The sequence below is a fragment of the Anolis sagrei genome, chromosome 13, assembly GCF_037176765.1.
Source record: "Anolis sagrei isolate rAnoSag1 chromosome 13, rAnoSag1.mat, whole genome shotgun sequence".
Classification (NCBI taxonomy): Eukaryota; Metazoa; Chordata; class Lepidosauria; order Squamata; family Dactyloidae; genus Anolis; species Anolis sagrei.
The window spans coordinates 11,782,830-11,810,630 of record NC_090033.1 but is presented as its reverse complement, the minus strand read 5'-3'; the positions used below and the strand labels follow the sequence as shown (position 1 = coordinate 11,810,630).

The 27,801-nt window shown below is 45.5% G+C and overlaps 1 protein-coding gene across 3 annotated transcripts in view; it reads left to right on the top strand.

Moving 5' to 3' along the window:
- MEGF6 (multiple EGF like domains 6) overlaps positions 1 to 27,801 on the top strand; it is a 232,694-nt gene that overhangs the window by 71,273 nt on the left and 133,620 nt on the right. The gene's annotated exons all lie outside the window — the stretch shown is intronic.

Below are 27,801 nucleotides of genomic sequence, written 5' to 3'. Positions count from 1 at the left end.
AAATAATTACAAAATTTTCCCTTAAAAAAGTTCGGTATTTACGAAATTTCGTTAATATTTACAAAACATTTTGTAAAGATGGCGCCCTTTTTTTTCAATATTTTTTCAATATTTTTTTAATTTAATTATTAATTTAGTAGAATAGGGAGGAGAAATTATTATTGAGGGAAGGCAGGCACTCACTCTGGCGGGCCCTCTCGCTCTACAGGATTGGTGTAGAAATCCTCGGGGGTTTGGCTGGGTGAGTCACTGGCATCGGAGTCAGGCACGAAGTTCATGGCAAACCTCCAGGTTCCTGTCTTAAGTGAAACATCAGAGCGGTTTCAAGGGAGGCCCCGGAATTGTTTTGACAAGACATCTTAAAGAATAATAAAATGATAAAAGGGGTTCTGCTTATTCCTGTTCGGAGAGGAAGGGCTGCTCTTGTTGTTGTGCTCCTTTCGAGTCATTTCCATCTTTCGGTGGTGACCTTAAGAGGCAAATGCATCACAGAATGGGACTTTTCTTGATCTATCTTCCAGTTGATGCAGCCTAGAATCGCATTGGCCTTTTTAGCTGCCACGTCACACTCTTGGCTCATCTTCAGCTTGTGTTCTCTGTTGTCGAAGGCTTTCATATTGTCTCCAATTCTGGGCACCACAACTGAAGAGAAGTATTGACAAGCTGGAATGTGTCCAGAGGAGGGCGACTCAAATGATTAAGGGTCTGGAGAACAAGCCCTATGAGGAGTGGCTTAAAGACCTGTGCATGTTTAGCCTGAAGAAGAGAAGGCTGAGAGGAGACATGATAGCCATGTATAAGTATGTGAGAGGAAGTCATAGGGAGGAGGGAACAAGCTTGTTTTCTGCTGCCCTGGAGACTATGATGGGGAACAATGGCTTCAAACTACAAGAAAGGAGATTCTATCTCAGTGTTTCTCAACCTGGGGGTCGGGACCCCTGGAGGGGTCGCGAAGGTGTGTCAGAGGGGTCGCCAAAGGGGTCAGAGGGGTCGCCAAAGGCCATCTGAAAACACAGTACTTTCTGTTGGTCATGGGGGTTCTGTGTGGGAAGTTTGGCCCAATTCTATTGTTGGTGGGGTTCAGAATGCTCTTTGATTGTAGGTGAACTATAAATCCCAGCAGCTTCAACTCCCAAATGTCAAGGTCTGTTTTCCCCAAACTCCACCAGTGTTTGCATTTGGCCATATTGAGTATTTGTGCCAAGTTTGGTCCAGATCCATCATTGTTTGAGTTCACAGTGCTCTCTGGATGTAGGTGAACTACAACCCCCAAACTCAGGGTCAATGCCCACCAAACCCTTCCAGTATTTTCTGTTGGTCATGGGAGTTCTGTGTGCCAAGTTTGGTTCAATTCCATTGTTGGTGGAGTACAGAAGACTTTTTGACTGTAGGTGTACTATAAATCCCAGCAACTACAGCTCCCAAATGAACCCCCACCCCCACCCCGCAACCCCACCACTATTCAAATTTCGGCGTATCGGGTATTTGTGCCAAATGTGGTCCAGTGAATGAAAATACATCCTGCATATCAGATATTTACATGACGATTCATAACAGTAGCAAAATTATAGTTATGAAGTAGCAATGAAAATAATTTTATGTTTGAGGGGTCACCACAACATGTGGAACTGTATTAAGGGGTCACGGCATTAGGAAGGTTGAGAAACACTGTTCTATCTGAACATTAGGAAGACTGTGAGAGCTGTTCAGCTGTGGAACTCTCTGCCCCAGAGTGTGGTGGCGGCTCCTTCTTTGGAGGCTTTTAAACAGAGGCTGGATGGCCATCTGTCGGGAGTGTTTTGAATGCAATTTTTCTACTTCTTGGCAGGGAGTTGGACTGGATGGCCCGTGAGGTATCTTCCAACTCTAGGATTCTATGATTCATGGCCGGAATCACTGGGTTGCTGTCTGGCCATGTTTCAGAGGCATTCTCTCCTGATGTTTTGCCTGTATTTATGGCAGGCATCCTCAGAGGTTATGAGGTCTGTTGGGGTGTATATATCTGTGGAATAATGTCCAGAGTTGGAGAAAGAACTCTTGTCAGTTTGAGGAAGGTGTGAATGTTGCAATTCCCCACCTTAATTAGCATTGAATGGCTTGCAGCTTCAGAGCTTGGCTGCTTCCTGAATGTAGCTGTGGACAAGTCTCCATAGGGACCACCAAATACAGCATTGCCCAGACATGAATCAAGGAACATGAAAAGCACTACAGACTAACTCAACCAGAGAAGCCAGCCATTTCAGAGCACCGGATGAACCAACCATATTACACAGCATATTATTTGAGAGCACAGAAATGCTGGATCACACCAACAACCACCATGTCAGACTTCACAGAGAAGCCATTGAAATCCATAAGCATGTGGGCAATTTCAACAGAAAGGAGGAAACAATGAAAATGAACAAAATCTGGCTACCAGTATTTTAAAAACCTCTAAAATCAGGACAGTAAATAACAAGCAACACTCTGAGGATGCCTGCCATAGATGTGGGTGAAATGTCAGGAGAGAATGCTTCTAGAACATGGCCAGACAGCCTGGAAAACTCACAGCAACCTAATAGGAAAGGAGATTCCACCTGAACATTCGGAAGAAGTTTGGTGACTGTAAGATAAGACAGAGGCACTCCTGGTCAGTCGAAAGGCCGAACAGGGTATAGGGTTACAGCCTGTGTTAGACGGGGTCACACTCCCCCTGAAGACGCAGGTTCGCAGCTTGGGTGTGATCCTGGACTCTTCGCTAAGCTTGGAACCCCAAGTTTCGGCGGTGTCCAGGGGAGCATTTGCACAACTCAAACTTGTGCGCCAGTTGCACCCGTACCTTGGGAAGTCTGACTTGGCCACGGTAGTCCACGCTCTGGTTACATCCCGGATTGATTACTGCAACGCGCTCTATGTGGGGTTGTCCTTGAAGACTGCCCGGAAGCTGCAGATGGTCCAGCGCTCAGCGGCCAGGTTACTAACGGGAGCGGCACTCAGGGAGCATACCACTCCTCTGCTGAGCCAGCTCCACTGGCTGCCAATCCGCTACCGGGCACAATTCAAGGTGCTGGCTTTAGCCTATAAAGCCCTAAACGGTTCCGGCCCTGCTTACCTCTCCGAACGCATCTCCACCTATGAACCGATGAGGACGTTAAGATCGTCCGGGGAGGCCCTGCTCTCGGTCCCGCCTGCGTCGCAGACGTGGCTGGCGGGGACGAGGGACAGGGCCTTCTCGGTGGTGGCCCCTTGGCTATGGAATGCCCTACCCGTAGACATCAGGCAGGCCCCTTCGTTGCTGGAGTTCCGGAGGAAGGTCAAGACGTGGCTCTATGAACAGGCGTTTGGTCAACATGGCAATTGAACTCATGAAGACGGTATAAATGAACAAGGAATGGTAGAAGGATTACGAGAACGGAATCTGATTTTTACTGAGGCGTTGATGACTATGTTGTGTTGTTGTGTCGTTTGTATTGTTCGTTGTTTATACTGTGTTTTTAACTAATTGTTATTGTAATAAATTGCATTGTAAACCGCATTGAGTCGCCGAATTAGGCTGAAAAATGCGGTATAAAAATAAAGCAAATAATAAATAAGAAGAGCGGTTCAGCAGTGGAACTCGTTGCCTTGGGGTTTGGCAAAGGCTCCTTCTTTGGAAGATTATAAACAGAGGCTGGATGGTCATCTTTTGGGGGTGTTTTGACTGTGCGTTTGATTGAGATTGGACTGGATGACCCTTGGGCGTCTCCTCCAACTCTTCTATGAGTCTGGGATGTTTTGTTTTTTGGGGGGGGGAGAAGGGCGGGACATTTGCAACTTGTTTGCTACCGAAATGCCTGCAGCCAGGAAACCGGGTGCAACGCTGTGCAAGTTGTGTCCCCTCCGTGTGCTCAATGGTGCGTTTGCCAGGAGCCTTTCGTCTTTTAATAAATAGGATTAATGGGCCTCAAGAATGAGGAAAGCATGCCAGTTGTCCCACCCAAAGGGCTTAGATGGGATGCGTGTTTACAGGAAAGAGGCCTGCTCCTCCCTTCCCAAATATGGCACCTTTGCAATCGGTTGGCATCGCTCCCATTGAAGGAATGGTGTTGCTCCACTACGATGCCCGCTGCAAAAACCCCTGGAAAGAGAAGAAGCGTTGCTAGAATCGATTTGAAACATTGACATCTGCATTGTCAGAGCTTCTTCCATGATTTAGGACCATTGTCCAGTGGGACAAAAACCTTCGTAATGCAGATCCCCATGTGGTGGTGATCCCCAACCATAACATTTTCGTTGCTACTTCATAACTGTCGTTTTGCTACTGTTACGAATCGTAATGTAAATATCTGATATGCAAGACGTATTTTCATTCACTGGACCAAATTTGGCACACATTACCGATACGCCCATATTTGAATACTGGGGTGGGGGATTTTGTCATTTGGGAGTTGTAGTTGCTGGGACCATCATACAAAAGCTGACTGGCACAACCTGGGGATCACAACCAGACACAGTGAAGACATCTGCCCTTGCGCTATGCTACTCTACTGCTGAGTATGCATGCCCAGTGTGGAACACATCTCACCACACTAAAACAGTAGATGTGGCTCTTAATGAGACATGCCGCATTATCACGGGGTGTCTGCGCCCCACACCACTGGAGAAATTACACTGCTTAGCCGGTATTGCACCACCTGACATCCGCCGGGAAGTAGCAGCCAATAGTGAAAGGACCAAGGCAGAGACATCTCCAGCTCATCCCCTGTTTGGGTATCAGCCAGCACGTCAACGACTTAAATCAAGACATAGTTTTCTTAGATCTACAGAGACACTCGCTGGAACACCCCAGGAAGTCTCTCATCTGGTATCACCCATGAATTGAGGTGCTGGGTTTGGGCCTGCCACTTTTGGACTCTCGCTTGCTGGGGTGTTCCAGCGAGTGTCTCTGTAGAGCTTTGAGATGGTAGAACAGAAGCTCTCCAAAGCTCTAGGTGCTCTTACTGCCTTTTACAGGGAAAACCAGCTGATCCCCAACCCATCTAAAACACAGACGTGTGCCTTTCATCTCAAGAACAGACAAGCATCCCGAGCTCTGAGGATCACCTAGGAAGGAATCCCACTGGAGCATTGCAGCGCACCCAAGTACCTGGGAGTCACTCTGGACCGTGCTCTGACCTACAAGAAGCACTGCCTAAACATCAAGCAAAAAGTGGGCGCTAGAAACAACATCATACGAAAGCTGACTGGCACAACCTGGGGATCACAACCAGATACAGTGAAGACATCTGCCCTTGCGCTATGCTACTCTACTGCTGAGTATGCATGCCCAGTGTGGAACACATCTCACCACACTAAAACAGTAGATGTGGCTCTTAATGAGACATGCCGCATTATCACGGGTGTCTGCGCTCCACACCACTGGAGAAATTACACTGCTTAGCCGGTATTGCACCACCTGACATCCGCCGGGAAGCAGCAGCCAATAGTGAAAGGACCAAGGCAGAGACATCTCCAGCTCATCCCCTGTTTGGGTATCAGCCAGCACGTCAACGACTTAAATCAAGACATAGTTTTCTTAGATCTACAGAGACACTCGCTGGAACACCTCAGCAAGCGAGAGTCCAAAAGTGGCAGGCCCAAACCCAGCACCTCAATTTATGGGTGATACCAGATGAGAGACTCCCCCCTGGGCACTCAGAAGACTGGGCGACTTGGAAGGCGCTGAACAGACTGCGCTCTGGCACCACGAGATGCAGAGCCAATCTTAAGAAATGGGGCTACAGGGTGGAATCCTTGGCATGCGAGTGCGGAGAAGAGCACACCACTGACCACCTGCTGCAATGCACCCTGAGCCCTGCCACATGCACCATGGAGGACCTTCTTGCAGCAACACCAGAGGCACTCCAAGTGGCCAGAGACTGGTCAAAGGACATTTAATCAGCTACCAAGTCTGCAAAATCTGTGTGTTTTTTTTCTTTTTAATCTGTGTGTTTGTTTTGCTCTGTTAGAATTGTAATACAATGGTATGGGTGCTGATGACACGATAAATAAATAAATAGTTGCTGGGATTTATAGTTCAACTACAATCAAAGAGCATTCTGAACTCCATGAACGATGGAATTGAACCAAACTTGGCACTCAGAACTTCCACGACCAACAGAAAATACTGGAAGGGTTTGGTGGGCATCGACCTTGAGTTTTGGAGTTGTAGTTCACCTATATCTAGAGAGCACTACGGACTCAAATAATAATGAATCTTGACCAAACTTGGCACGAATACTCCATATGCCCAAATGTGAACACCGGTGGACTTTGGGGAAAATAGACCTTGACATTTGGGAGTTGTAGTTGAAGGGATTTATATTTATTTATTTATTTGCAGTATTTATATACCGCCTTTCTCACCCCTGGGGGGACTCAAAGCGGTTTACACATAAATAATGGCAAGATTCAATGCCTTACGTTGGGCACCGATATGATGCCAATACAAACAATTACAATAGTAAAACCGCAATTAAACATAAATCACAATTAAAGCAATACATCAACAAGCATTATTGTAGTTCATCTACAATCAAAGAGCATTCTAAACTCAGCCCACAATTGATCCGTACCAAACTTGGCACACTACCTACTTACTACTTACTTACTTACTTACTTAGGCGATCCCTCGTTGGACGAGTAAGATGGTCTTCCATTATGGGTTTCCTTGTGGGTCCGCATGTGGCTGTGGAGCCCTATTCTTGCTCTGCATCTTCTTCCGCAGTGTGGGCATTGGTTTCCAGGTGGAAGGCGGTCCCAGTTGGGGTTGGTTTGATGCGCCTTCCTCCTGGCACGTTTCTCTCTTTCACCCTCCACTCGTGCCTCCTCGAATTCTGCAGCACTGCTGGTCACAGCTGACCTCCAGCTGGAGCGCTCAAGGGCCAGGGTTTCCCAGTTCTCAGTGTCTATGCCACAGTTTTTAAGGTTGGCTTTGAGCCCATCTTTAAATCTCTTTTCCTGTCCACCAACGTTCCGTTTTCCATTCTTAAGTTCAGAGTAGAGCAACTGCTTTTGGAGATGGTGGTCAGGCATCTGGATAACGTGGCTGGCCCAGCGGAGTTGATGTTGGAGGACCATCGCTTCAATGCTGGTGGTCTTTGCTTCTTCCAGCACACTGATGTTTGTCCGCTTGTCTTCCCAGGAGATTTCCAGGATTTTCCGGAGGCAGCGCTGATGGAATCGTTCCAGGAGTTGCATGTGACGTCTGTAGACAGTCCACGTCTCACAGGCATATAGCAGGGTTGGGAGGACAATAGCTTTATAGACAAGCACCTTGGTATCCCTACGGATGTCCCGGTCCTCAAACACTCTCTGCTTCATTCGGGAAAATGCTGCACTTGCAGAGCTCAGGCAGTGTTGTATTTTGGTGTTGATGTTGACTTTGGTGGTTGACTACCTACATGGCCAATACTGTTGCAGAATATGGATTTGTATATTAAGTTTTGACAAGGATCATCTCCTGTATGGATGTGTGTTGAGGAAGAACACCTGGACACTTAAGCAATTAAGTGTGAGCCATTCCCTGATTAGAGTATATCAGGAGAAGTTTGTCTTGAGGTAGAATGATCAGAGACTGAATGGGACTACACTACAAGAATTGCTGACTACCAAGGAAGAAGCAGATAATGCATGAATTTAATGCATTGGATTTTGTAAGTCATTTTGCTTAAATGGACTAAGTATATTTACAAGGCTGGTGTTTTTCTTTGTAAAGCTGCATATTTGACTACTCAAGAGTAAAATTTATTTTTCCTTTTACTCTGTGTGATTCAACTTAAGGGCTGGAGCTGGGAAGACTGCTGGGTAGCTTCCGTATAGACTAATAAACCACAACAAATACTATACTGGTGGGGATGGGGGGACCTGTTTTTGAATTCTGGGAGTTGTAGTTCACTCAGATAGCACTCTGTACCAAACAGCAACCCAATATGGGTTGGACTGAATGGCTCTTGGGGTCCCTTCCAACTCCAGGATTCTATGGTTGTATTATTATTATTATTATTATTATTATTTTATTATTATTTCTTTGAAACACAACAAGATGAGTCCACAGCAGACACTCTGCTGGCTGTTGTAGTGGATCACATGTCGGACACTTCCCAAGTGTCTAGGACTGTGTAATGTATTGGTGAATAATGCGTGTAGATCCCAGTAAGGTGGCCTTCTGCAGCTGACAGATGGTAATTTTGTTAGCACTGTTTGTGTTTAAGTGCAGGCCAAGGTCTTTAGGCACTGTACCCAGTGTGCCGATCACCACTGGGACCACCTTGACTGGCTTGTGCCAGAGTCTTTGCAGTTCGATCTTTAAATCCTCATATCGTGTCAGCTTTTCCAGTTGTTTCTCTTCAATCCTGCTGTCGCCTGGGATTGCAACATCAACAATCCATACTTGGTTTTTTAATACGGTCTTGAGCTCAGGAGTATTGTACTCTAAAACTCTGTCTGTCTGAATCCGGAAGTCCCAGCGTAGCTTGACGTGTTCATTCTCTGTAACCTTTTCCGGCTTGTGATCCCACCAGTTCTGTGTCGCAGGCAGATGGTATTTTTGGCACAAGTTCCAATGAATCATCTGTTGTGCCTCTGCTTGTAGTCTGTCTGCGCGATCTTCTTGCAGCAGCTGAGGATGTGATTTATTGTTTCATCTGCTTCCTTGCAGAGTCGACATTTGGGATCTGTCGTCGACTTTTCAATTCTGACTATGATGGCATTGGTTCTATTATCTATTATTATTATTATTATTATTATTATTATTATTATTATTATGCTGGTATGGCGGTACCAGGAGCTCCAACTTTATTTGCTTTGTATTAAATGTTTGTTTGCAGTCCTAGGTTTCAGGGACTCTGCAGAGAGGTGGCTTCCTTTGGTTGCATTCATAGGGCAAGTCACCTGTCCATCATTGTTAGGTTTTGGTCCCGCCCCTTGCTCAGGGCAATTGGGAAGGGAGCCATTTTTTAGTTAGTCTCAGCAAGGAAAGCTAATGTACAGGACGTGTGCAAGCTTCCCCTGTACAAAAGCTTCAACCCTTAAGACTTTCCGGGGAAAAACAGTCCTAAGAGTCTCCAAAGATTTCCAGGGAAACAGCCCTAAAGACCAAAGAACTCCAGCTGGAGAATATCTAAGCCTTTACTGGTAGGTCCACTCAGCGTTTGAGACGCAGTTCGACCCGGTAGCGGAGCCCACATCACTAAGGGTTAGATTACAGTCAGCCTGGGAGAAGTTAAAAAGGGGATTTTCATTTAAAGTAAAGAAGAAGTTATTGAAGACAGTTGCCTGTCCTTCGTGGGCAAGATTAGGAAGTCACCAATTGCATAAAGCCTGGAGGCATTTGTTTAGTTTTATTGAAGACAAGAGAAGTTTCTGTTTGATTGTTCATTAATAAAAGATTTTGTTATACTTCACAAGCCATCTAAAGATCATTTGTGGCGGAAAACCTTCGAGAACTTCTCCTTGGGCCCCCTGGCTTCCTGCTGGGCAAAGTTTGCACATCCTATTCTAATGGAAATTCTTTACAGGCCCTTACTTACTTACTTAGGTGATCCCTCGTTTTCCGAGGATGATTGTCTTCCAACATTCTTGTGGGTCCGTATGTGGCTGTGGAGCCCTATTCTTGCTCTGCATCTTCCGCAGTGAGGGCATTGGTTTCCAGGTGGAAGACGGTCTCGGTCGGGGTTGGCTTGATGCGCCTTCCTCTTGGCACGCTTCTTCCTTTCGCCCTCCATTCGTGCCTCCTCAAATTCTGCAGCACTGCTGGTCACAGCTGACCTCCAGCCAGGGCTTCCCAGTTCTCAGTGTCTATGCCAGAGTTTTTAAGGTTGGCTTTGAGCTCGTCTTTAAATCTCTTTTCTTGTCCACCAACATTCCGTTTTCCGTTCTTGAGTTCGGAGTAGAGCAACTGCTTTGGGAGACGGTGGTCGGGCATCCGGACAACGTGGCCGGTCCAGCGGAGTTGGTGGCGGAGGACCATCGCTTCAATGCTGGTGGTCTTTGCTTCTTCCAGCACACTGACGTTTGTCCGCCTGTCTTCCCAAGAGATTTGCAGGATTTTCCGGAGGCAGTGCTGATGGAATCGTTCCAGGAGTTGCATGTGACATCTGTAGACAGTCCACATTTCACAGGCATATAGCAGGGTTGGGAGGACAATAGCTTTATAAACAAGCACCTTGGTATCCCTACGGATGTCCCGGTCCTCAAACACTCTCTGCTTCATTCGGAAAAATGCTGCACTCGCAGAGCTCAGGCGGTGTTGTATTTCGGTGTCGATGTTGACTTTGGTGGAGAGGTGGCTGCCAAGGTAGCGGAAAGGAGGGTGTCTTCTGAGACGGGCAGAAGGTGGTTTGCAAGGATTCTTGCGAGGATTTTCCCAGCTGAGGTTAGAAGGGAGATACCTCGATAGTTTCCGCAGTCTGTTCTTTCCCCTTTTTTTTGAAGAGGGTGATGATGGTGGCATCCTTGAGATCTGCTGGGATTTTCTCGGTCACCCACACTTTTTCTATGAGCTGGTGGAGTTGTGTCAGCGCAGGTCCTCTCTCTTTAAAGATTTCAGCAGGGATCCCATCAGGTCCGCTGGCTTTGTTGTTTTTTTTGTTGTTGGCTGATGCCATTGCTGACTTCTTCCAAACTAGGCAGTGCTGCAAGCTCATCCTTGGTTTGTTGTTGCGGGATTTGTGAGAGGATTTACAGGCCCAGCGTGTGACAGAACAGTTATTATTATTATTATTATTATTATTATTATTAAAGAGGAGTTTGATGGCCATCTTTCAGGAGGACTTTGATTTTTTTTTGTCTTCCTTTTGCTGAAAGTACTGTGGTTTGGGGAAGCATTTATTATGAATCAAAATATGAACCTATCTGTGGTTTCGGGGTCCCTTCTGCTTTGGATCAGCCTTTCAAAAAAAAAAAAAAGACCCAAAGAAGAGGGAGCAAGGGGGCCCTTTTATTTCTGAGCCCAAAACCTCTCTCTCTCGCCTTCTGTTTCCTGGCTTGGATCCATGCGCTGGTACCACAGACCAACTTGGAACGATCCCCGCAGTGCTCCAAACCACACTTTTTCATTTGGAAACTTCGTCGTAGCCAAAGAGTACCGCAGAAATGTCTGCGATTCTTAGAGCAGGGATTGGTCTTTCCTCAATAATATTATAAAACATTCCTGAGAAGGTAATTATATTTTATGAGTTTCGACTCTGGAAAAAAAGAAGAAAAAGAGGGAAGTGTCCATGCACACACACATTCCTATGTCCTTTCTTTCTTGATGGTGTGCACACAACACATATTCATGCACATGGGCAATCGATGAATGTGATTCTGTTCCTTGGTCTTCCGTTTCCGCCTTTTACTGTATTTTTAAAGTTGACCAGATTTTATTTCCAAAGACTGGTTCAAGCTGGTAGTGCATCCATTCCTCTGTTTTCATTACTCTTATTGTGAAGAACACATAGAGAAATATTGTCATGGAATCCTAGATTTAGAAGGGACCCCAAGGGCCATCTAGTCCAACCCCCTTCTGGCAAGGAGGAAGAAAGAAATCAAAGCTCCCCGAACAGATGACCAGCCAGACTCTGTTTCATTCCATTCCCATTATGACTCACAGGTGGGATATTGGAGTGCTCTTTGCCCTAAGACAGTGTTTCTCAACCTGGGGGTCGGGACCCCTGAGGGGGTCGCAAAGGGGTGTCAGAGGGGTCGCCAAAGACCATCTGAAAACACAGTATTTTCTGATGGTCAAGGGGATTCCATGCGGGACGTTTGAGCCCATTCTATCATTGGTGGAGTTCAGAATGTTCTTTGTTTGTAGTGAACTATAAATCCCAGCAACTACAACTCCCAAAAGTCAAGGTCTATTTCCCCCAAACTCCAACTGTGTTCACATTTGGGCATGTTGCGTATTCGTGCCAAGTTTGTTCCAGATCCATCATTGTTTGAGTCCACAGTGCTCTCTGGATGTAGGTGAACTACAACTTCAAAACTCAAGGTCAATACCCACCAAACCCTTCCAGTGTTTTCTGTTGGTCATGGGAGTTCTGTGTGGAAAATTAGGTTCAAATCCATCACTGGTGGAGTTCAGAATGCTCTTTGATTATAGGTGAACTATAAATCCCAGCAACTACAACTCCCAAATTACAAAATCAGGCCTCCCCCAACCCCACTAGCATTTACATGTTTGGTGCCCAGTTTGGTCCAGTGAATGAAAATACATCTTGCATATCTGATATTTACATTATGATTTATAACAGTAGGAAAATGACTGTTATGAAGTATCAACAAAATCAATGTTATGGTTGGGGGTCACCACCACATGAAGGACTGTCTTAAGGGGTCACGGCATTGAGAACCACTGCCCTAAGATATACTTCAACTTACTAAGGCAGCTTTGAGTCTCATTGTGGAAAGAAAAAGTGGGGTATAAATAAACATGATCATAATTTATTATTGATTGTGTCAGAAGATAATTTTTTTAAATTGTGTCAGGAGCGACTTTAGAAACAACAAGTTGCTTCTGGTGTGAGAGAATTGGCTGTCTGCAAGGACATTGCACAGGGGACGCCCGGATGTGTTTTGATGTTTTACCATCCTTGTAGGAGGCTTCTCTCTTGGAAAGAAGTGACGCACTCCTCTCGTCACTTCTTTCCAAGATGAAGAGGAAGCCTTGGTGAGAATCACCCTCTGGGTTCATCCATTTAACCAAGTACAGATCCACCTCACTGTGGTTTTGCCTAGCCCACATTGGACTAGTTTCCTTGCCAGAAGGTCATGGGGGACCTTGTTGAAGGCCTTCCTGAAATCCAGGTACGCTCCATCCACGGCATTCCCCGCATCTACCCAGCTTGTAACCCTATCGAAAAAAGAATTCAAATGAGTCTGGCATGACTTGTTTTTGATAAATCCATTAAAAATGACTTGTTTTTGATAAATTCATGTTGACCATTAGCGATGACCGCATTTGTTTCTAAGTGTTTTCAGACCGCTTCCTTAACAATCTTTTCCAGAATCTTGCCCGGTATCGACGTGAGGCTGACCGGACGGTAGTTGTTTGGGTCATCCTTTTTCCCCTTCTTGAAGATTGGGACCACATTGGCCCTCCTCCAATCTGCTGGAACTTCTCCCGTTCTCCAAGAACTCTCGAAGATGATTGCCAATGGTTTGGAAATGACTTCCACTCATTCCTTCAATACTCTTGGGTGTAGTTGATCTGGCCCTGAAAGGGGACTTGAACTCATTTAGAGTGGCCAGGTATTCCTGGACGACTTGTTCCCCAATTTGTGGTTGGATGTCCTCTAATCCCTCATCCACTCCATCTTGCTGAGGTTGAAGATGACTTTCTTTTTGTGAGAAGACCAAGGCAAAGAAGGCATTAAGTAGTTCTGCCTTTTCCCTACCCCCTGTCAGGTTTGCCACATCTTCTCCTCGAAGAGGCCCTATCACCTCCTTGTTTATTCTTTTTCTACTGACACAAGAAAAGAAGCCCTTTTTATTATTTTTAATGTCGCTGGCAAGCCTGAGCTCATTTTGTGCTTTAGCCTTGCAGACCTTTTCCCTCCAAGTGTTGGCTATTTATTTGAATTCTTCTTTGGTGATTTCTCCCTTTTTCCACTTCTTGTGCATGTCTCTTTTGTGTCTTAGCACAGTTAGAAGTTCTTTGGACATCCATTCTGGCTTCTTTGCACTTGTCCTATTTTTTCTCTTTGTTGGCACGGTTTGCAATTGCGCCTTGAGTATTTCACTCTTGAGAAATTCCCATCCATCCGTAACTCCCTTGTCTTTTAGTATCTGTGTCCACGGAATGCTGCTCAGTGTTTCCTTCATTTATTGGAAATCAGCTCTCCTAAAGTCCAAAATGCGGGTTTGACGTGTCTTAGCTTTGGCCTTCCTTTGTACCTGCTTCTGCGAAGGTGTTTAGAGTGGCTTGTAGATCTTCTGAATGCGCACAGACGACGTTGTCATTGGTATATTGGAGTTCTATAACAGATGTTGTTGTAATCTTGGTTTTGGCTTTCGGCCTGCTGAGGTTAAACAGCTTGCTATCTATCCGATAGATGATTTCCACTATTATGTGTCATTAAATGACCAAAGTAGGATAGGCTGAATTTCGTAATCAGGTTTGCTGATTTATTGATCTTTTTAGCAGTTTACAGCTATTTGCAGAAGTCTCCTCCAGTTCCACAACTCAACTTATAGTTGTTTTCCTTCCTATCTGCTTTTTTTCACTGTCCGGTTTTGCAATAGAAATAGGAAATATGATGGCAATTCAGTGGCCGCTGCTCTTATCCTTTATGTTTGTAACTCTCCATATACTTCGAGGAAAACAGGGGCATAAACAGAGAGATAGGCGGAAGGAGAGGAACAGGGCAACACTTCAAAATGCCAATCTTTAATGGCCAGAATTCAGATAGTCACATCATTTCTAGTTATAGCAGTGACCATCGTCTCCAAAGGCTCTCTCTCAGGTATCTTATTTCTGATCGTTCTTTGTTTGGGTGTGTGAATACAAACCATTCATCCTTTTGAGGCTTTTGTGAATCCTTGGATGCTCAGGTGACAAATTCCACAGTGAAAAACTTCCTCAACTCCCGCATCTCCATTTACAGCCAGGAGGTTGGCTTTGATCCTTATTGATGCTTTAGCCTTTCTGTTCCTCCACTAATGTCTCTCTTGGCTTAACTGAAAAGCAACAGCAGCACCAGGAAGAAAATAGTTCTTCCTTCATCTGTTCTTCTAACAAGTAACTTGTCTTCTTTCTTTATATTTAACTAGCTGTCCCCTGCCACGCGTTGCTGTGGCCCAGTCTGTTGATCTGGAAAATAAAGTAATGAGAAAGTGTTGGTTTCTTATATATGTAACTAGCTGTACCCGCCACGTGTTGCTGTGGCCAACCTTTCCCCTATCTCCCCTTCTTTCCCTCCTTCTTTCACTCCCTGTTTCTTTCCTTCCTTCCTTCCTTCCCGTCTTTCCTTCTCTCCTTCCTTCCTTCTCTATTGCTTTCCTTTCTTCCCCCTTTTTCTTTCTCTTCTGCTGTCTCTGTTTTCTTCCTTCTCTCTTTCCTCCTTTCTTTCCCTCCCTCTTTCTCTACATCTTATCCCCTTCCTTCGCTCCCTCTTTCCTTCCTTCTTCCTTTTTCTCTTCTGCAGTCTCTCTTTTCTTCCTTCTCTTTTTCCTTCCCTCCCTCTTTCTCTACATCTTCCCCCCCTTCGTTCGCTCCTTCTTTCCTTCCTTCTTTCCCTTTTTTCTTTCCTTCTCTCCTTCCTTCTCTAACTTTCCTTCCTCCCCCTTTTTCTTTCCCTCCCTCTTTCTCTCCTTTCTTCCTTGACTGATTAGAAGGGAGCGTGGCTTGGAGGTAACGTGAGAAGGGTAAGAGGGAGGAGGGGAGGGGGGATGGGTTTAGAAGGGGTGCCGCGCCAAGGGGGTGAGGGCGCGCTCGCGCGTGTGTGTGCTGCGCGGGGGGGGGGGGTTGAGGGGGGCGCGCGTGTGCGTGCCGCGCCGGGGGGGTGAGGGGGCGCGCGCGCGTGTGTGTGTGCCGTGCCGGGGGGATGAGGGGGCGCGCGCGTGCGGATGTGTGTGTGTGCCGCGCCGGGGGGGGGGGGGATGAGGGGGCGCGCGCGTGCGGATGTGTGTGTTTGCTGCGCCGGGGGAGAGGGTGAGGGGCCATGTGTGCGCGCGCGTCGGGGAGTTTGCGCCAGTGCGCATGCTCAGTTGTTTTGCCGTTTTTTGTGGTTGTTGTTGTGTGGTTTTGATTTCTGAGTGGATTAGTTTGTATGTAGTGGGTTGTCCTTGGGGCATGGCAATTTTGGTAGAGTTTTGTGGAGGAGTTTTAGAGTTGTGCTTCCCCGTTGGACGCCAGTAGGAAATTTATATATATAGATTTCTTTCTGCTTGTGGGTCAACAGTTTGTCTTGTTGTTTCTTTGTCAGTGTTGATGTGGAGAGTGTCTGGTTTGCCCCCCTTGGAACATACAACATATTGTCCTTCTTTAAGGGTCCCTTTCAAATCTATGATACTATATCTGTGTATGTGTGTGAATCATATCTATCTATCTATATCTATGGTTGGATAGGTCTTTGTCAGGAGTACTTTGATTTCGTTTTCTTGCCCTGATGAAGGGAGTTGGATTGGATGGCCTTAAGTATTTTCTGTTGGTCATGGGGGTTCTGTGTGGGAAGTTTGCCCAGATTCTGTCGTTTGTGGGGCTCAGAATGCTCTTTGATCGTAGGTGAACTGTGAATCCCAGTTACTACAACTCCCAAATGTCAAGGTCTATTTCCCCCAAACTCTACCTGTGTTCATATTTGGGCGTATTGAGTGCTTGTGCCAAGTTTGGTCCAGATCCATCACTGTTTGAGTCCACAGAGCTCTCTGGATGTAGGTGAACTACAACTCCCAAACTCAAGGTCAATGCCCACCAAACCCTTCCAATATTTTCTGTTGGTATTGAGAATTCTGTGTGCCAAGTTTGGTTCAATTCCATCATTGATGGAGTTCAGAATGCTCTTTGATTTTAGGTGAACTATAAATCCCAGCAACTACAACTCCCAAATGACAAAACCATAATTTTTTGAGTGATGGTCACTCCTTGTGTTGTGAGACGTTTTGTTGCCAAATTAGGTGTGATTTTGTTCATTGGTTCTTTTGTTTTTAAGGAACTCATTATGCACAGAGCATTTATATATATATAGATAATAATAATAATAATAATAATAATAATAAGTGTTTGACTTGTGATTTGTGATACGAAATCCAACATATATCTGTGCTGTCACACGCTGGGCCTATGACAATGTCTGTTTACAGGACATGCTTTCTGTATGTCCAACGGGACGCTGGGGTGCCTCAGCTAAAGGGTCCCAAAGGTTTCCAAACACAAAGTTCTGTAGAGGCTCAAAATAGGTTCAACAAAGTTCTTTATTAAGGCTTAAATCTTCCAACAAATGAATTAAGTGCTTTATAATCTTGAAAAACTAGTAGCTTTCTTTCCCGGCTCCAAGCTGCATTATGGATAGCCCAAGTGGTCCCTTAAAAGGCAATGGTTGCTGCATATCTGCCAAGCTGGTGTCCTTTTAGTTTCCCCATGAAGGCTGTGGAACTGTAACTTTACTCTTCAGCAAAGCTGTAGAGGTTTTCCTTTTTCCCAGCAAAGGCTGGCTGTAGTTCTGTTATAGAGCAGGAATGTAGGGGTCTTTGGCAGGAGGCAGAGACCAATCAGACTCCTTAAAGAGTTCGTTACCCTGGCGAGACAGAGAGAAGCACCCAATCCCTGATTTTTCCCAATAAAAGGTCTCACCAAGTAGAAGGAAGTGCCACCGAGGTTTATTAGCGATTCAACTGAAAAGGATGCAGAGCGGCAATCATTCGCCAAGCAGAGCATGTGGTTACAGAAATAAAGGCCATTTTTATAGAAAATACAGAGTTGTGAGTTTCAAAATCCCGCTCCCCCCTCCCACCCAGCTTGAAGGGGATTGGCTGATGCGCAAACAGCTGGGAGGAGACTTGGCCATCCCCCATGCATCAGGGCCAATTGCAGGGCTTTAGCGGGGTGCCAGAGCCTATCAGGAGGCTCCTGCTGCCTCGACGCTCCAGCGAATCAGAAGGCAGGGAGGCAGGATGAAGGGAGACAATGCATTCTGGAGTGGATTATGGAGTTTTAATGTCCTTAGGCTTATCGAGTCCGGGGATCGGCCTTCCAGAGAAGCCACTTTATAGTCCTGAGATGGGTCTGTGATAAGCATTGATGGCTTAATCCAGGTTTTCCTCTTACAATCAGATAGGGCACAAAGGGGAAACTTTTATGAATGTCCTTAGTGGAAAGATTTGAAAGAAAAATGACTTGGAGGAAAAGAGGACTTTCCTAAGGTCATATACCCCCCATTGTTATTTGATTAAAAAGTCTGCCAGACAAGAACCCTTAAGATAGCCCAACTCCGAAGTCAAAAGGATTTCCTTTACTATTGTCCATGCAAAGAATGTCCAAAGATAAGGGTCTTTTCATGATTGCTGATTGCTTTTCCAGAGGCAGGGCAGCTTCCTTGTAGATTTCCCCCAAGGAGAGGGGAAGGGGGCAAAAGCGTCAGGGCAAGGTCAAATACATGAAGGGAAATATAGAAATACAGGAGAAAATATGAAAATATAGAAATCATAACACAGAGAGTAAACCCAACTACCTTCCCCCAGTGTCCATAGTTCATATTATTCATAGGAAGGTCCATAAAGGGAAATATATCCATGAGTGGGAAAGAGAGTCCCTTGTTTGTGAGATGGGGGACCATCAGGAGCCCAGGTGTGCCTCAGATGGGAAAATTCAAATACTTTTGTGGCATGATTTTCAGAAATAAATTGGTTACTTTCTGCTGTAAATATATGAAAATAGGGCATAAAGCCTTGATTAAATGATACACACCAAACTGACCAAGGCTTAAACCTAATTATCCAGCCTGGTGTCCTTGCCCTTAGCAAAACTATAAATTACTATCTCTTATGGGGGGGGGGGTCATGTTCGACTTCAGTTCTATATCTTTAACCCCGGCAGAGCTGTAAGAAGCGAAGCTTTTTACAGGTGGGGTTGAGAGAAGCCCACACCTCCTACTGTAAGGCTTCAAACTGTGAGACTGAACTGAAAGACCCCTTTTCCCTCCAAAACCTGGGGAAAGGGGCGGGTGTAAAGGCTCTAACGATGATTGATAGGTTGTTGGCCCTGTGATTGCAACCTGGGGAAAGCTACCCAATCGCAAAATGCATGGACCAGATGAAATTCAAACAAACTAACAGTGCAAGAAAGAATCAAATCTCCTGGCACAGCCTTATTATCCAGCCTGGCGTCCTTGCCCTTAGCAAAACTATAAATTACTATCTCTTATGGGTGGTGGTGGTGGTGGTGTCATGTTCGACTTCAGTTCTATATCTTTAACCCCAGCAGAGCTGTAAGAAGCGAAGTTTTTTACAGGTGGGGTGGAGAGAAGCCCACACCTCCTACTGTAAGGCTTCAAACTGTGAGACTGAACTGAAAGTCCCCTTTTCCCTCCAAAACCTGGGGAAAGGGGCGGGTGTAAAGGCTCTAACGATGATTGATAGGTTGTTGGCCCTGTGATTGCAACCTGGGGAAAGCTACCTACTCGCAAAATGCATGGCCCAGATGAAATTCAAATAAATCTCCTGGCACAGCCTTATTATCCAGCCTGGCGTCCTTGCCCTTAGCAAAACTATAAATTACTATCTCTTATTGGGGGTGGGGTGGGGTGGTGGTGTCATGTTCGAGTTCAGTTCTATATCTTTAACCCCGGCAGAGCTGTAAGAAGCAAAGCTTTTTACAGGTGGGGTTGAGAGAAGCCCACACCTCCTACTGTAAGGCTTCAAACTGTGAGACTGAACGGAAAGTCCCCTTTTCTCTCCAAAACCTGGGGAAAGGTGCGGGTGTAAACAAACAGTGCAAGAAAGAATCAAATCTCCTGGTACAGCCGTGCCAGCACACACATGATCACAGCTTTGAAATCTCCCAATAAATCAATATGCGGCAATAACAAGTATCTGTTCAACCATTTCAAAGCTTCCTGCTTGAGTGGTGATGGCACAATCATCAGCATAGATGGATGCAACCTCATTATGTTTCCTTCCTTGGCTTCAGTCTTCTGTAAGCTGACCTCAAAATAAAGTCAGACCAAGAGGAGAAGAAGCAAACTAGCTAGCCTTCCCACTTGCACATGGAGATGCATTATCTTTCAGGCCAAAGAACTGTTGCTTAGTGCCAGTTCGACAAAGGCTCTTTACATTTTCAGCCTCTAGATTTCACTATGCAACTGCAAGAAAATGTGGAAAATGTGGATCAAACCACATTTATTGCCCTGGAAGTGAAATGGGATATTTACTAGTGCTGCAGTCCATTAAAATAGGAATCTCGCAGGCTGCGCTCCCAAGACGTTGTTAAAGTTTATGCATATGGGAAGAGAAACCCAAGGAATCGCACATTTTCCAAAAGCCCCAAGAGATATGGCTTCTCTTATTCAAACTTAGATTTCTTCTGCAGAGGCGGACCGGTTTCAAGCGTTGGGGGATCTATTTTAGGGGTTTTGGAAGGGGAACATAGCACAAGAATGTACCACATACCAGAAAGGGATGTTATATACTCTCTTTGTATCCAATAATCCTTTCTGGCTTCACCAAACTTCATTAGTGCTATTTTCAGGCAAGAGATGTGATGGGTGAGCTATTCTAGAGCAGCTGTTGTTCCGCATTTGGGATTCAAAACTCCTTTCTAATCTACTAGCTGTCTCCTGTCATGTGTTGCTGTGGCCCTGTCTGGTGATCTGGAAAATAAAGTAATGAGAAAAGTGTTGGATTCTAATATATGTAATTGATCTAGAGCTGGAATTTAGGGGGTCTTTGCCAGGAGGCAGAGACCAATTAGACTCATCAAAGAGTTCTTTTTCCCTGGCGAGTCAGAGAAGCACCCAATATTTTTCCCTGATCTTCCCAATGAAAGGTCTCACCAAGTTGAAGAAAAGCCATCGAGGTTTATTAGCGATTCAGCTGAAAAGCCATCGAGGTTTATTAGCGATTCAGCTGAAAAGGATGCAGAGCTGCAATCATTCGCCAGCAGAGCATGAGGAGAATACACCAATACAGTCATATTTATAGTAAATTCAAAGTTGCAGAGTTCAAACTTCCCGCCCCGGCCTCCCTGCCGCCCTCCACCGTGATTGGACGATGGGCAAACAGCTGGGAATTGGCCCTCCCGCCCCCGGCGCCTCTGGACCAATCAGGAAGCTCCAGTGGTCCGTAGGATCCAGTGGGGAGACCTCTGCCACCTGGCGGCAACAGCAAATCAGGAGAGAGGGAGGCGGGACGATAGAACACAAAGGAATCTGTGAATGAGTCTTTAAAAAAAGGAAATGCCATGTGGCCTGCAAGACAAAAAGCTCAAGCAGGGCTGACCTATTGTGTTTTGAGTGTTGTGAATACCCTTCCTGGCTGTGAGACAGGAGAACAATGAGGGCAGCCTGGGGTGCATGTTATCAATGGAAGGCAAACAGAAACAGAGGGGAAGATTTTCCCTTATCTTACTTGAAAAGTGACAAGAACTTTGCCAAACAATTCTTACTCTAATGGGCCGTCTCAGAATGCTCCTTGATTGTAGGTGGACTATAAATCCCAGTAACCACAACTCCCAAATGTCAAGGTCTATTTCCCCCAAACTCCATCTGTGTTTATATTTGGGCATATTAAGTATTCGTGCCAAGTTTGGTCCAGATCCATCATTGTTTGCGCCCACACTGCTCTCTAGATGTAGGTGAACTACAACTCCAAAACTCAAGGTCAGTGCCCACCAAACCCTTCTAGTGTTTTCTGTTGGTCAGGGGAGTTCTGTGTGCCAAGTTTGGTTCAATTCCATCATTGGTGGAGTTCAGAATGCTCTTTGATTGTAAGTGAACTATAAATCCCAGCAACTTCAACTCCCAAAAGACAAAATCACAATTTTTTGAGTGATGGTCACTCCTTGTCTTGTGAGACGTTTTGTTGCCAAATTTGGTGTGATTTTGTTCATTGGTTCTTTTGTTTTTAAGGTACTCATAATGCACAGAGCATTTAGATAGATAGATAGATAGATAGATAGATAGATAGATAGATAGATAGATAGATTGCAATTGCAATTAATCAAGTAGATCCTAGTCGGCCTTTTATGAACCTACGTTCCTCAATGCTAGCAAGAGTTAAAATGGCAACCGCAGTGCCTTCATGCACCAACATCCTTGTGTCCATATTCTCTTCAATGCATACAACTGAGAGCGACCCTCCTAAAGAAGGACCCTCCACCACACTCCAGGACAGAGAGTTCCACTGCTGAACGACTCTCACAATTAGGAAGTTCTTCCTCATGTTCAGATGGAATCTCTTTTCTTCTAGTTTGTTGTTCCGTGTCCTAGTCTCCAGGGAAGCAGAAAACAAGCTTGCTCCCTCCTCCCTATGACTTCCTCTCACATGTTTATACATGGCCCTCATCATGTCTCCTCTCAGCCTTCTCTTCTTGAGGCTAAATATGCCCAGCTCTTGAAGCCGCTCCTCATAGGGCTTGTTTTCCAGACCCTTGATCATTTTAGTCGCCCTCCTCTGGACACATTCCTCTGGACACATGTAAATATCTGATATGCAGGATGCATTTTCATTCACTGGACCAAATTTGGCACAGATACCCAATACACCAAATTTGAAAACTTGTGGGGTTGCGGGTGGGGGAGCATTGATTTTGACATTTGGGAGTTGTAGTTGCTGGGATTTATAGTTCACCTACAATCTAAGAGCATTCTGGACCCCTACCAATAATAGAATTGGGCCATACTTCCCACAAACCCTCATGCCTTGGAGGAACTTGCTGGTGAGAGCCTCTCTCCAGCCTCGCATGCTCTCCCTCAGCTACACATGTGCACTATGCTGACATGTGCCAAGCATGTTTGCTCTCCCCTCCTTGCTTGGAGTCTCAGAAACAGCCCCCCCCCCCCTTGGCTGAGAGGCCAGCCAATCACACCAGATGAAGGTTTTTGGAGTGAGGATTTGCTGTCTGTTTCCAAAATGGAAGAGAAGGACAGACGGAGAGATCGTCAGCCTTCTCTGCCAAAGGGAAGACCATTAGAAATATGTGTTTTCTGATGGTCCTTGGCGACCCCTCTGAAACTTCCCCACAACCTACCCAGGGGTCGAGACTAACAGGCTGAGAAATGCTGACCAAGGTTGTTTCTGTTCCGTGTCTTGTCCTGAAGCCGGTGCCGGAAATATTCCACAATTAATAATAATAATAATAATAATAATTATTATTATTATTTATACCCCGCCACCATCTCCCCAGTTGTGAAGCTAAACTTCCCATTTGAAGGGCATGTACTCCATTGGCAAAAGTTTCGGAATGAGGTGTTATCTCTATGCAGATGATGTCCAAATCTGTCACCCCTTTCCACCTGTCACCAAGGAGGCTGTCCAAACCTTGAACCAGTGCTTGGCTGCTGTGTCGGACTGGATGAGAGCTAACACATTGAAACTGAATCCAGACAAGACAGAGGTCCTACTGGTCAGTCGTAAGGCCAAACAGGGCATAGGGTTACAGCCTGTGTTAGACGGGGTTCCACTCCCCCTGAAGATGCAGGTTCGCAGCTTGGGAGTGATCCTGGAGCTTTTTGCACAATTAAAACTTGTGCACCAGTTGCGCCCGTACCTTGGGAAGTCTGATCTGGCCACAGTGGTCCACGCTCTCGTTACATCCCATATAGATTAAGTGGGGTTGTCTTTGAAGACTGTTCAGAAACTTCAATTAGTCCAGTGGGTGGCAGCCAGATTACTCACCGGAGCACACCACCCCTCTGTTATGTCAGCTCCACTGGCTGCCGATCCAATTCCGAGCACAATTCAAAGTGCTGGTTTGGACCTACAAAACCCTATATGGTTCCGACCCAGCGTATCTGTCTGAACGCATCTCCGTCTACGTCCCGCCTCAGAGTTTAAGATCTTCTGGGGAGGCCCTGCTCTTGGCCCTACCTCTATCACCAGTGAGATTGGTGGGGACTAGGAGCAGGGCCTTCTCGGTGGTGGCCCCTCACCTGTGTAACTCACTCTCCAGGGAAATTAGGTCATCGACATCCCTCCTCTCCTTTAGAAGGAAATTAAAAACATGGATTTGGGACCAGGCCTTCGGGTAATCTGGCGGATAGATAAGGGACAAGCGACAACTAGAATTGATGGATTGGACAATGCGGAATTTGAAGTTACGGACTCTGAGCTGGTAAACATTGAGCACTAAATTGTTTTTAGGGATTGTGATGTTTTATAATGGATTGTTTTAATTGTTTTAATTACTGTTTATATGTTTTATTTTTTACCTTGTTGTTGTGCTGGCATCGAATTGTGCCTTTTTGTAAGCCGCCCGGAGTCCCCCCCCCCCTCGGGGGTTGAGAAGGGTGGGGTAGAAGTGCGAGAAATAATAATAAAATAAAAAGCGTTGAGGGGTGCAGTAATGTGTTGTGCACCTACTCGCCAAAGGTGCAGTGGAAGAGCCAGGTTTTAAGGTCCTTTTTGAATGTTTCTAGTGAAGGGGCTATATAGCAAAAAAAAAATTTCAGGCAGTGGAACCAAAGGGTAGTGTGTTTCATTTTGTTCTCACTGGAAAGTGGTATGATTAAGTAATCGTGTTGATCTCGATATTGTTGTGTATCCCGGTGAGAAACATGCCCTGAGTTGGTGTTAATCTGGGGAGGAATGCATCATTGGCAACCTCTGTGGGCATGCTGACAAGGGGATAATATAGACATCAAGATCGATTGCATATAAACATGCTTCAAACCCATTTCAAGGATGCTTCAAACCCATGTTCAAAATGTTTGGAATCTATTTTGGAGTTCAGGTTTTGGGATAGAGGTACATAATTTAGTCTCTTGGAGAGGAGATTCAAGTTGAAGCATAGGATTCATTCATGATTTAAATAGACACACCTTAGGCACATAGCCGGAAAGTAAATCTATCTACCATCTATCTTATCAATCAGTCAGAGTATGTATGTATGTATGTTGGTTGGTTGAGGGATCCAAACCAAACTTGGCATACAGACCCTTCTATTATCCAACTTAAAATAATTAATGGGTTTCACCTTAAAAAATCCCTAGAGCAGAGGGAAAGGAAAGGAACAAAGCGGATTGGCTACGGCTAGGTGAAGGGTTTGCTGTTACTAGGTGAAGTGGCCCTAGTAACATGACCCCCCCAGTAAAAGATAGTTTATAATCGGGGAATTCATAGTTTTGCCAAGGACACCAAACTGGAATGATATAATAAGAGTTAAGTTTTGGCCAATCGGCAGAAGGACTAACAACCACAACAAGGACCATCCCCATGTTAGATGGTATATATTTAATTAAGATGTATGCCCTATCTTTCATATATTTATAACAAAAGGTACTTAGGCAATCCCTCGTAGGATTGTCTTTGAAGATCGGTGTCCTGGTAGGTGACTTCGGAGCCCTATTCTTGATCTGCATGTTCTTCCACAGTGAGGTGGAAGGCAGTCTCGGTCGGGGTTGGCTTGATGCATCTTGGCAAATTTCTCTCTTTCGCCCTCCATTCGTGCCTCTTCAAATTCTACAGCACTGCTGGTCACAGCTGACTTCCAGCTGGAGCGCTCAAGGGCCAGGGCTTCCCAGTTCTCAGTGTCTATGCCAGCGTTTTTAAGGTTGGCTTTGAGCCCATCTTTCAATCTCTTTTCCTGCCCGCAAACATTCTGTTTTCCCATTCTTGAGTTCGGAGTAGAGCAACTGCTTTGGGAGATGGTGGTCGGGCATCAAGACAACGTTTCCGGTCCAGCAGAGTTGATGGCGAACCATCGCATCAGTGCTGGTGGTCTTTGCTTCTTCCAGCACACTGACGTTTGTCTGCTTGTCTTCCCAAGATATTTGCCTGATTTTCCGGAGGTAGTGCTGATGGAATCGTTCCAGGAGTTGCATGTGACGTCTGTAGACAGTCCATGTTTTGCAGGCGTATAGCAATGTTACACCATTAAGCTGTATCTCTGGCATTGGAAAGGGGTTGTGGAACTCCCTGCTGCGGTCAGATCAGTCTGAAGGCAGGAGTTTCTGTGTTCGATGACCATTCCAGCTATGAAAACATTCGACAAAATACAGTATTTTATTGGCTCTGCAGGTTTCTCCTTCCCGTGGGTTGCTGTGAGTTTTCTGGACTGCATGGTTATGTTCCAGAAGCATTCTCTCCTGGCATTTCACCCACATCTATGGCAGACATCCTCAGAGGTTGAGAGGTCTGTTGAAGACTAAGTAAGGGAGGTTTATATATCTGTGGAAGGTCCAGGGTGGGAAAAAGAACTCTTGTCTGCTTCAGGTAGGTGTGAATGTTTCCATTGGCCACTTTGATTAGCATTTAATGGCCCGATAGTTTAAGGAGTGACGTCTTACTGCTTGGGGGAATCCTTTATTGGGAGGTTTTTTTTTTTTTGTCGTGTCAGGAGCGACTTGAGTAACTGCTTCTGGTGTAAGAGAATTGGCCGTCTGCAAGGACATTGCTCAGGGGACGCCTGGATGTTTTGATGTGTTACTACCCTTATGGGAGGCTTCTCTCGTAATCCCCGAATGAGGAGCTGGAGCTGACAGAGGGAGCTCATCTGCGCTCTCCCCGGATTCAAACCTGCGACCTGTCGGTCTTCAGTCCTGCCGGCACAAGGGTTTAACCCACTGCGCCACCAAAAGCTCCCGATCAGATCTGGACCAAACTTGGCCCACAAACCTAACATGCCCAACTGTGCATACAGGCAGGGTTGGGGGTGATTGAGCTTGGATCTGGGAGTTGTAGTTCACCCAGAGGGCACTGGACTCACCCAACAACCCAATTGGAAAATGCCCAGGGGATGCCTGGATGTTTTGATGTGTTACCACCCTTGTGGGAGGCATCTCTCATGTCCCCACATGAGGAGCTGGAGCTGACAGAGGGAGCTCATCCATGCTGTCCATGGATTCAAACCTGCGACCTGTCAGTCTTCAGTCCTGCCGGCACAAGAGTTTAACCAACTGCGCCACCGATTGGGAGGTGATTAGTTGGTCCTGATTGTTTCTTGTCTGGAATTCCCTCGTTTTTTATTGTTCTTTATTTACTGCTATGATTTTAGAGTTTTTTAATACTGGAAACTAAGTAATGGAGGTTTATATATCTGTGGAAGGTCCATGGTTGGGAGAAAGAACTCCCTTTTGCTTGAGGCAAGTGTGAGTATTGCAATTAATCACCTTGGGTTTTTAAATCCTTTTATGTTATTGTCTATATGTGAGTTATATTAGTTGTATTGTTTATTTGCTTATTGTATTGTCGAAGGCTTTCATGGCTGGAATCATTGGGTTGTTGTAGGTTTTTTCGGGCTATATGGCCATGGTCTAGAGGCATTTTCTCCTGACATTTTGCCTGCATCTATGGCAAGCATCCTCAGAGGTAGTGAGGTCTGTTGGAACTAGGAAAATCGGGTTTATATATCTGTGGAATGACCAGGGTGGAACAACGAACTCTTGTCTGCTGGAGCTAGGTGTGAATGTTTCAACTGACCACCTTGATTAACATACAATGGGCTGACTGTGCCTGGAGCAAACTTTTGCTGAGAGGTAGATGTCCCTGCCTGCTTCCTCTCTGTTGTTGTGCTGTTATCATCTAATTACCTCTCAACAAAAGTTTGCTCCAGGCACAGTCAGCCCATTGTATGCTAATCAAGGTGGTCAGTTGAAACATTCCCACCTAGCTCCAGCAGACAAGAGTCCTTTGTCCCACCCTGGTCATTCCACAGCTATATAAACCCTTTTTCCTAGTTCCAACAGACCTCACTACCTCTGAGGATGCTTGCCATAGATGAAGGCGAAACGTCAGGAGAGAATGCCTCTAGAACGTGGCCATACAGCCCGAAAAAATCTACAGCAACCCATTAATTGTATTGTTTATTTGCTTATTGCTTCTTGTTTTATTGTGTTGTTGGGCTTGGCCTCATGGAAGGCACTCCGAGTCTCTTGGGGAGATGGTGGCAGGGTATAAATAAAGTTTTATTATTATTATTATTATTATTATTATTATTATTATTATTGATTAGCATTCTGACCCGTTCTGGTCAGAAAGAATGAGAGAAGGAACACTTTTTGGGAAGCGTCTGAGCAGCATTTTCCAAAATGTGGTGTTCATTTAATACACCAAAATGCAATGAAAATATCTCCCCTCCTGGTTTCTTTCATTGTTGACATGGCCAGTTTCAGACTCCGGCATGGCCTCCTGCCAAATATTCAATAAAGCCCCGGAGACGGCCGCCAGAAT